This window comes from Crinia signifera, chromosome 6 (genome assembly GCF_055691185.1).
Source record: "Crinia signifera chromosome 6, ASM5569118v1, whole genome shotgun sequence".
Taxonomy (NCBI): domain Eukaryota; kingdom Metazoa; phylum Chordata; class Amphibia; order Anura; family Myobatrachidae; genus Crinia; species Crinia signifera.
This window is the reverse complement of record NC_139222.1, coordinates 115,784,385-115,795,140: the sequence shown is the minus strand read 5'-3', so window position 1 is coordinate 115,795,140 and position 10,756 is coordinate 115,784,385. Positions and strand designations below refer to the sequence as shown.

Genomic DNA, 10,756 nt, shown 5'->3' with positions numbered 1-10,756 from the left:
TGCGGTAAGGGAGATTGTGGTCAAGGTCCATCTAAAGCCGCTGTTCAGCCAGGGCTGTGAGGTGCAGATCTTACTACTAGTACATGACATTTAAGGGGTCATTCCGGTTGACTTGCAAAGCTGCAAGCTAACTAAATGCTGCCACCCCCCACATGGCGAATGCCCACGCACACATAAACATCCATTCACAGCCTTGAGTGTGGGGCTGAATGCATTTGGTGGTTGCTGAACATCAAATGATTTCTTAAGTGTTCGCAAATCCAAGTCACTTTCTGATGACGTCAGCTGCCGTCCATGGCACCCTTGTCACAGTGCCATTTGCATGGGAATGCCCAGCATTTGCATGGGAACGCCCATAAAATGCTGGGCGTTCCCATGGGTGTGGCCTGTTGCCGCCGCCCTCTGCCCGCACTGCTCTGCATGAAAGGGCCGGCAACTATACAAATACGTGCGAGGGAGCAAATAGATCTGAAGTAGGCGACTTTATCACCTTACCTGGGAGTATTGCTTTAAATTCTAATTTGTTTTTCACTGTTGTACTGATATTATATTACTGTGGAAAACACCTACTACTTAGTAAAATTGCAAAACACAAACAAATCAGTAGTCACAAAGACTAAAAAAAGAATAAAAAAAAGGTTAACTATATTTTCACAATAATTTCATTTTTAGACTTCCTAATCTTTTTTTTACATTTTTTTTTTGGTACTTCCTCATCTTTGTGGCCACTGCTTACACCAGTTATGTTAGCCGCTTTCTGAATATCAACATCGTCCCGCTTCACTACTTCATACCTCCCAACTGTCCCGCTTTTCCCTCCCATGGCCTGCAGACGAGCGTCCCGAGTCCTCCACAGTAAAAGTTGGGAGGTATGCAACTTCACTAAAGGTAATAGATGGTGGTGTGGACACAGGAAGGTGGCGTGGACCTAGGGAGGTGCGCCATACCGTACGTAAATTCAGTAGCTTAAGTGATGGGCGCAAAGATGAGGAAGTACCGTTTTTTTTTTTTTTACCTGGTCGTACTCCAGGAGAGCGAAGGAATTAACTACAAAAATTAAATCTTAAAAGGTGATATATATATATATATATTTTTTTTTTAAATATAATTTATTTATTTATTTTTAAAGGCATTCCAAGAATCAGATTTCCCTGTAAAGTCGAGACACTGCATGACGCGATATGCATTGAAGATGACACAAACCAGTGAATGGGAGCGTTTAACTTATCTGTTGGTAAAGGACTACACCTCCCAGTGGCCTTGCGGGGAGTGTGGGTGACGTTGGGAGGAGGTATAGTCTGGGAGAGGAGGTTGCTCCAGATTGGCTAGATGTTGGCAGGCATGACACGTGGCGTGAGCGAAGCCAATGGGAGGCTCTGTAGGTGATGTACCCATGTCATCAGATGTGAGGAGAGGCAGCAGCAGTAGGAAGAGAAGACTTACGGGCAGCAACAAAAGGAACCGTATCCGCTGCCAGTGCCGGGTAGACTGAGACGGGACAGCCGAAGCCGGGTGAGTAGTTCCTTGGTCACACAGCAGCAGCAACAACGGGGAATTTCCTGTATATCCCTCTTCCTTCAACGGTTCCCTGTATATACTGTAAATGTATCCTGCACTGCACAGGTCCCTGTCCCACCCCCAGCTCCTGGGATGCTTCTGCACCTCTTTCGTCCCAGTGTCGCCCTGATCCAGGTTACCGATCACAGTGCACCAGTCCCCCAGTCCCCCTGGCTGCCCCTCCACAGGGCTGTGCCACATACTCTGCAGGGTGCATGCCAAGGAGGCAGCATGGTGTGTGGCTGATTCATACTGTAGCTGTGAGTATCCCATAGTCACTGCCCAGCTGTAGTAACCCTGGCTGTGTATTATATCCGCTGTGATAGTTTCTGTGGTTGTAGATAATACATGCAGACCACCCCAAATCACCTATCTGTGTACATTCCTTCTAACACTGGCACCTATATCCCACCCACCAATTACACTAAAATGGATCATCGATTGGTTACATAAATCCTTGTGGTTAAACAGAGTGACCTGAGACATTGATCATAATTTGTATATCATCACCACCACATGTAGTGCTGTACAAAGATCATTTAATAGTTTACAACTGTCCCTGCACCACTGTAGCAAACCCAGTGGCAAACGCCTGATTTTTAGAGGGGGGTTCCTAATGTCAACCAAAAGCTCCCACTCTAGGGCGCATTGGAGTAAGTACAGGAGTCTCGGGGAGCGGTAACAACCCTTAATATTTAACAGTACAGATGGTCTATAGTTCAGGCTGTTTTTCAAATATTTAAAGTAAATACACAAACATAATAAAACCAGTACTGCACTTTCTAAGCTCACAATCTCCCTCTAAATGGTAAGGCTCCTGTCTCTTCCTTCTTGCAGCTACTCACAGAAAGAGTAGTAGATAAGTGGAATAGCCTTCCATCAGAGGGGGTAGAGGCAAATACAGTAGTACAACTTAAACATGCTTGGGTTAGGCATATTAATATCCTTACAAAAAAATAATGATCAAATATGGTTTGAGGTAACATGTTTAAAAAAGGGGCAGACTAGATGGGCCAAGTGGTTCTTATCTGCCATCAAATTCTATATTTCTATGTTACTCTCTGGTCCATTGCTAGTGTTCATTCCAGCTTTGAAAACCCATGCAGTTCCTGTTCCCTGCCTGGGGTGTTTCTAGCACGTATCTGGTTGCTTATCAGTGCTGATATACAGACCACACTGTGCTAGAAGCACTACAGCAGACAGGGACATCCCAGGCAGGGAATAGGAACTGCATGGGTTTTCAAAGCTGGCGGGTGCTAGAATGAATACTAATTGCGATATTTGGGGTCTCAGATCCACATATGCAATGTGGTAGAAGAAGCTGGTACAGTATGCATGTGCACTAACCCTGCTATGTCCCTTAAATTGCATGATGTGGTGGCAGCTCTATTGATCATATTATATAACAGTGCTATTGTTGTCATAATTTAAGGCACTTGCATTTGCCTGTGAAACCGTCTAAAGAGATTCCCCAAATTTTGGAGAGATAGAAAAAAAGAAGTTATTTTATAGCACCACCTGTTAAATTACAACTAAAAACCGATTGGTTGCTATGGGCAACTTCTTATCAACAAAATTTGATTATTGCAAATGTGTAGCAGCGGTGATGGGCAAAAGTAACAAACGCAAACAACTTGTGAAGCTGAAGTCAGCCTCACTTTGGTTTTTATTAAATTTTGCTGCTCTGTACATTAGTAAATCAATTTGTAGCATTTTCATGACTATTCGTATAAAGTGTTATTGTACTTTGATAGAACTATTATCTGATTAATATAAAGTAATATTGCATATAAAAGGAGTATTTATCAGACATTACTTTTATTGAACTCTCCACCCCAAAAGAGTGAAACTATTATGCACTCTAGCACGTTGAGTAGAGGGGATTGTTTTCCCTACACAGGTAACCTGGGACTCAGCTCACCCACTCCCCTTGCCCCCCTACCCTCCCCCCTTCTTTCAGTCCCTTGAAGTTCAGTTCTGCATATTTGAAGCTCACTACAAAGCAGAATGGAAACTGTCCCCTGCAAGGTGATTGGCTTCAGGTAACCATGGAGAAAAATCACTAAATCCCTTCTTAATTTTTGGCAACTTTTACATGCTCTTTTCTCTATAATCATTCTACTGATAGGTGGTGTTTTGGCAATAACTTTTTCTTTATTTTTTTTTCTGTCTGTCTAAACAGCCCCGGTTTTTTTATTTTCTTGTTTTCTACCTGCTTCGTTTTTTTTTTTCTTCTATTATTTAAATCATGAGGACTAATAAATGGAAAACACCCCTGAAAAATGAACAGGCAAAACACTGCTATGCCATGCTTTTATTTATTTCCATATTAACTTGTTTTACACTAAACAATGAATAATGTATTCGTTACTTGAATGTTGTGAGGCAACTTAAATGGCCTGAGGTATTCTTCGGAGAACCAAAAATAGCCACTTAAGTGTCTGTCCTATAATAATATTTATTTTTATTTTTTAGTACTTGATTGACGGCTTTCTATTTCTATAGACTGTTTACATTTGTTGGCGGTTCTGCATTTCTCATGCTTATAGACTGGCATTGGTGATGTATTGCTGTACACCTATCTAAGTGGCTAATATTAATATTTAGGTCACAAGGTGTGTCTAGGAGTGTAACATTTTTAATTATTTTATCTAGTCCTCTTATGCAGACCTACTGTACTTTATTTTTTAAATGAAAACATGTTATGGTACTTGTGTAATAGCACGGCTACACTACGTTTTCAGCGGCTGCCTAGCATAGCGTACTTAGTGTAGTGACTCCGCGGCAGCCCCCGGCATCCATGGCAAGCTTAGTGAGCACCTCTCACATATCGCCAGTAACCGCCATATCCCCTGCGCTGGTGGATGCCGGTGGAGAGGGGATCATGCGAGCGCCGGCGGAGAGGCGCTCCAGCTATGCGTCTCAGATGCTCCTGTGTCTCAGTAATTATTGCAGCAGGGTATGGGCAACCCTGCTCATGTCCGCTTCAGGGAGAACGTGGTTAGGGGGCTGGGTAGCACGTGCGTCTCGTGCACAAAGGGGGTATGCGGGCGCAAGTGCGTCTTATGCACAATAAAGGAGGCATTTGCAAGTGCTCCATGTTACATACTGGTAAATGCCTCCTTTTCAAACCCCCACTATCCACGCCAGCCCGAAGCATGGCGACCGGATGCGTTATGCGCCCCCCCCCGACCTGTTCATGCCCCCACTATCCACGTCGGCGGGGAGTTGATTTCATAAAGTGCAGCGAGCCTGAAGCGTGGCGAGCGGACGTGGAATACATGTAAAGTAATGAATTGCTGGAGGGTGGAGTCCAGATTTTGGCGCGCAGTGTCCCTTCGCCTTTTGTTACGCCACTTACAAGATCCCCAAAGGCGTTCAATATTTTGGTTATGAACCTCAGTCTCCGGATCAACAAAATTATAGCTTTGGTGGTTTACCCGTGCATGGTGGTACCTTGCCTGCTCCAGCTGTTGAGTGTTATATGCACGCCAGCAATCAGAGTATATAGTCGTCCCCGGTTCTATATATTTGTTGATGGCGGACATCAGGGTACTGCCGTCACGTCTGTCAAAGGTGTCTCTGGATATGCCTCCAAACAACAACTGTTGAGGCAGGATGCGTCCGACATGACTTTTTCTCTGTGCAAACAGACTCTCGTCCACCTCCAACTATTTTTCCCAAACCACCAATCCGGCGTTGGGGCTGCGACATTAAATCCATGGTGCAGGCCTCCCGCATAAGGTTATTGTACAGCACGGTGGTTTTGTTCGACAACTTAAGTTGTTGCTCACGAAACGATATGCTTGGGAGCTCCTCTGCCCATGAAAAAATATTTGCATATGGGAACGCCCATGAAACGTTTCATGGGCGTTCCCATGAGAATGCTGGGCTGACACCACCGGATTGCAGCTGCCCGCCCACTTCCTCCTGAGTGTACACGCATATGTATGTGACTTGAGTCACTTCTATATGCGTGCACCTTCGCCATCATTCGATGGTCGCCGACCATCGAATGATGTGTGTTGATCCCCTAGTTGGATGTTACACCGTACCAGGCCCTGTGAGGGAATTGCCCTAGCAAATGGGTGGCGGCCAGGCCACCATTCACAAGGCGGGGATTGGTGGACTCGCAAGGATATAAATTCACAGCCTTGCGAATTAACCAGAATAACCCCCTAAATCCGCATGATTTGTCGTTTTGAAACTCCTTCCCCTATCATGCAAGCTGCCCAGTGCAGGGCAAGGTCATCGTGCATGCTGGGTCCCTCCCCACAATGTGATCGCAAAATTTAGCAATTGCAGTTTTAGGGAAGCCCTCTGCCTGCATAGCCTAGCTGCAAAGGCAGTGGCGGTGGGGTCCTTTTTCCCGTTGACACACCCCACTGACACTTAGACTGCGGTTACATTTTACTGAATACATGCACGAAGCCACATGCGCACAGGTCGCCGATATCAGCATTTTAGCATTCACAGCTGAAACAGGCTCTATATGTTTTGTGCCAAAGTATACACCAATATTGGGATGATTTTAGCGTTCAAATAAAGTGGGACGCAAACCATGTGTAACGGAAGATTACCAGACTGTTTTCAGCAGCACAGTTTCTGTGCAATGTAATGATATGCCCCCCTCATTAATGATGAGGTGTGATATAGGAGATCTACTGTACAGTTCTAGGTCAATGGGGTCATAGAGTCGATAGATAAAAGGTAGCCATTATTTTTTGTGTTTTGTGGGTCATTTTGTATGTTTCTCGCTTTGGGCAAGGGGGCTCTCTAGTTTGGAAAAGGGTAGACCTCTAAAAATATCATTGAGATCCAGAAAGGACTGTGAATTTAATATTTGGTCCTGTTGGAAAATGAGGTCCAGAGATCACAGCTAATGGCTTGTATGAATGATCATCCACTGATTGTACAAGCCATTACACCTTCATGCATTCAGAAACTTGTTTGCCCAACTGTATGGCTGATTAAGGTTCTGTCTCTCTGCACTTTAGTTGTTGCCATTATCCACCTGTGTTGTGTTAGCTTAGGAAAGTTAGTATGGAACTATGCCGTAGACACCACTTGGGTGGAGACCTCCTAAAAGGAAACTGACAGCTTACATAAACATGTAGGTAAATATTTTTTTTTTTTTTTTAATGAAATATAGTCTAATTACTTTCTCAATATTTTTTCTTTATAATTCTTGAGAAATTAGGAATACTACAATCTTATCAGGTTAGAGCTGCTGTAACACGCCTTGCTCTATGACCTGACCTCATAGATTCTGGCCGATACCATAAAACTATAATTGCTCTTCTACTTCTCTGATACGGTCTTCATCAATAAGGTTTCTCTACTTCTCTCAGATCACTCGGTGTAGACCATAAGCTTGTTAGTGATTTCATGAAAATATTTGTATACAAATATAACTGCAATCTGCTTTTAAACATCTAGCACTGTTTACTACAAGCCCCAAACACACTAGCCGACCCGGCCAATGCCGATAGAGTTAACTATAATGATTATTTATCTATTTTTACGGTGCTCCAACGTCATCAGCTAGGGATGTACAGCTGGCATTGTTCTGATCATATAGTATAACAAAGGTTGACAGGTACAAGGTCATCATGGGTTCTTCGTTATTTTGTGTCGGTGTCAACACCTAAACATGTGCATCGCGACCCTTCACATAGGGCCAGATTCTCTAAGCTTCAAAAGTGATAAAATGGAGAGTGATAAACAGCCAGCCAATCAGCTCCTGTCTGACATTTTCCAAACACAGTCTGTGACATGGCAGGTAGGAGCTGATTGGCTGTTTATCACTCTCCATTTTATCCCTTTTGAAGCTTAAAGAATCTGGCCCATGGTGAGCATAGCGAACCCTACTTTCCAACCAGATGCCTCATTCCTTCACTGCTGCGCAGCTCTTTAATGTTTCCACATGAATAGTAAAGTCGGAAATGTTTTTTAAAAGTTTCAAAAATACCAACAAACTCATGTCAACCTTTTCATGTATCAAACTTTTGTCATTGTCAACTATGTGCATGTCCACCTTTTTGGTGTTGACTTATATATGGTCTGTCAGCCATCCTGATACCATTTCATTTATTTGGGGTACTTCAGCTGTTTTCACTCATCTAACACTAGGGGGCGCCAAACAGAGCAATTCAATTGTTTGCTATTGCGCACACACTGATGGTCACTTCTGCTACGAGATACCAACAGTTGCAGCTTTTACTACTTGTTTAGGCCGTATTCCATTGTCAAAGCGAGGGAAGATTGCGGGACAATATGCAATTGATCTTTTTTTTTCTTCGTGCTAATCCCACTCATTAAGATCAGGTTTAGTCACGCAGACCGGCTAAACCCGACCAAACTAATTGCCACACCAGGAAAAGTCTTGTATAAATGCTGAAACCGGTTCCTTTATTGTGTATTTCAGCTTGTCACCCCCAGCGGGTGTCTGCTGAAATGCTGGCACCATCAGCCGGATTGCTCCAATGGAGCTAAAGTTGGATAGTTTTGTTGGGTTCCCTTTTGTAGCTGCAAGCACTTAAAACTGTGAGTATGGCCCATTGACTACAGTTGTCATTTCCATGGGGATTACCTTGTACAAGTAGACCTAGGCAATAACGTCCCAGTTCGCCAGATGTGTGGGATACTGGATGAACATGGATGTGCAGGTATTACACATATCCCTGTGTATAGCTAAAACTGGAGAAAGGCTTCCTTGATTGACTCCCAAAACTTTTATATTTTACCTTGTCTGAAAGGTACAGTCTTCATGCCATAGGGTTTGTATTGCTCAAATTTGGGCACCTTTTTTAAAGGGTGCCGGATGAGTCGTTCCTCCGACATCGAAATCCGGTCAGAATCCGGGCCCCCTATTGGGCTCCTGACAGTCGGGATTCTGATGTCGGAATCCCGACTGTCGGGGACTTATACCATACCCCTTTTCTAAGGGTCCTACTTCTCAAGAGTTGTGCCAACTAATGAATGAAGGGGTGGGCCACAATCAATTGAGGTTCACTCACCAAAATTGTATACAGAAATATAAACACATCTGGAACCTTGGAACAATTCTCCTTAAGGTATTGGATATGACAATGCTGCTGCTGTGGAGCAGGCATTTGGTTAGACAGATGTGTGAAACCTAAATATGCTTTATATAATCCAGGTATAGGTTTATTGTCTGCTTCAGTCCAGATGCATCCTGTATTCTTTTTGATTCTTTTGCATCTGATTACCTGCTGTCTATTTTATGTTTGATTTGGTATGTCAGATACCCAGTGCTTAAAGTGGTCCTGGTGAGGTGGTGGAACTCTCTTCCCCGCCATCCCCCCCCCCCCCCATATGTCACAACCAGGGCGGGTGCTAGGGTATTCGGCGCCCCCCTGCAAGCTCAAAATGTATGACCTATCTCACATAGATATGGAAACAATAATGCGGGCCACATAACGCTACCCTTAATGCAAATTATGCCCCAAAATGCAAAAGAATCGAAGAGGCCAAAAAATGTGAAAGTGCGCGCCACAAAATTTTAGGGCATGGCTTTGTGGGACAGGGGATTATGCACACCGTAATGCCCATTATACATTATGTCACACAACATATTCCCCATTACACAATATGCCACACACGGTAATGACCCTTCCATATTATGCCACATACAGTAAGTGCTGCTTACCTACATGCTCATTGCTAGGGTTTTCTTGCTCAGTTCCAGTGGTAACATGCTACTGTACTCATATATAGCGCGCACAGCATGCCAGCAGCAGCCCCCTTTATCATGCTTGCTGCCTGTCAGAGCCTGACACACACTGTGCAGCAGACACCATGAAGGTGACAGGCTGCGGTGGCCCTACTTATGCAGTATTGTAGTGGCCTGGTGGCCAGATGGCACCCTGCCCCCGGCCCAGCCCGCCATTGCTGCTGTGTCTGTCTGTGCCTGCAGCTTTGCTATAAAAGAGACAGCCGGGCAGAGCGATGTAAACCCTATAAGCAAAGTGATGGAACTTTTTTTATGCAGCAGGAAGAAATGCAATCACAATTATTCTAAATGCCATCAGACCTGTGATCTGTTGCTTATTTTATCTCCTGTAACTGTGTTAAAAAGCCTGTGGGAGCTTCACACCTCACTTTCTTGTTGTTATACCGTGTTTCCCCGATAATTAGACCTACCCCGATAATAAGCCCTACCCCAGATTTTGGACGCTGGTCCAAAATAAGCCCTCCCCCGAAATTAAGCCCTATCATTTTCCCCATGTAATTTTATGTATTCGATATGTGTAGCCCCCGCTGACCCCCGCTGCCCTCCGCTCACCTCCTCTCACTCACGCCCGCTCACCTGCAACACCGCAGCTCCCGTTCCCAGGGATGCATTGCGGTAGGCGTGACGTCACGTGTTGCAGGTGAGCGGGCGTGAGTGAGAGGAGGTGAGCGGAGGGCAGCGGGGGTCAGTGGGAGCTGAGCGGGGGCTACACATATCACGCACTGCAGCGGGAGTCAGCGGGGGCTGAGCGGGGGCTACACATATCACGCACTGCAGCGGGGGTCAGCGGGGGCTGAGCGGGGGCTACACATATCACGCACTGCAGCGGGGGTCAGCGGGGGCTGAGCGGGGGCTACACATATCACGCACTGCAGCGGGGGTCAGCGGGAGTCAGCGGGGGCTGAGCGGGGGCTACACATATCACGCACTGCAGCGGGGGCTGAGCGGGGGCTACACATATCACGCGGCTGCATCTATTAAAATAAGCCCTCCCCCGAAAATAAGACCTATGGTCTTTTTTGAGGGAAAAAAAAAAATAAGACAGTGTCCTATTATCGGGGAAACACGGTATCTGCATATTCAGGGCCATCTGACCAGTTAACCACTGCAAATGGTGGAAAAGGGAAAGAGCCTCATTAAACAGATTAGGGAAATCTTTACACAGGGAACAAGGGGGTAATGAACGGACAGCCACACTACTCTCACAAGATCAGTTATTTTCCTGCATCTTTAGGCAATCTATGGGAAATGATTTGCCTGGTATGTTTACTAAAATATTGGTTTCTTACATCATAAGTTCTGACTTTCTTGTCTATCCCCATCCGCGACTCTGCACTGCAGTACGATGCGGCTATTTAAAATGACGCGCCGGGCCTGGCTTACGGCGCAGCAGCCAATCAAGCAGCTCTGATTGGCTCAAGAGTCACGAGCTGCCTGATTGGC

General features: G+C 45.1%; 1 protein-coding gene across 2 annotated transcripts in view; it reads left to right on the top strand.

Moving 5' to 3' along the window:
• The first annotated feature begins 1,355 nt into the window (after nucleotides 1-1,355).
• The window catches only part of ACLY (ATP citrate lyase), a 58,131-nt gene continuing 48,730 nt past the window's right edge, over nucleotides 1,356-10,756 (top strand). For both annotated transcript variants that reach the window (XM_083146868.1, XM_083146867.1), the window contains exon 1: nucleotides 1,356-1,512. The gene's annotated coding sequence lies outside the window, so the exon portion shown is untranslated. The remainder of the gene's footprint in view (nucleotides 1,513-10,756) is intronic.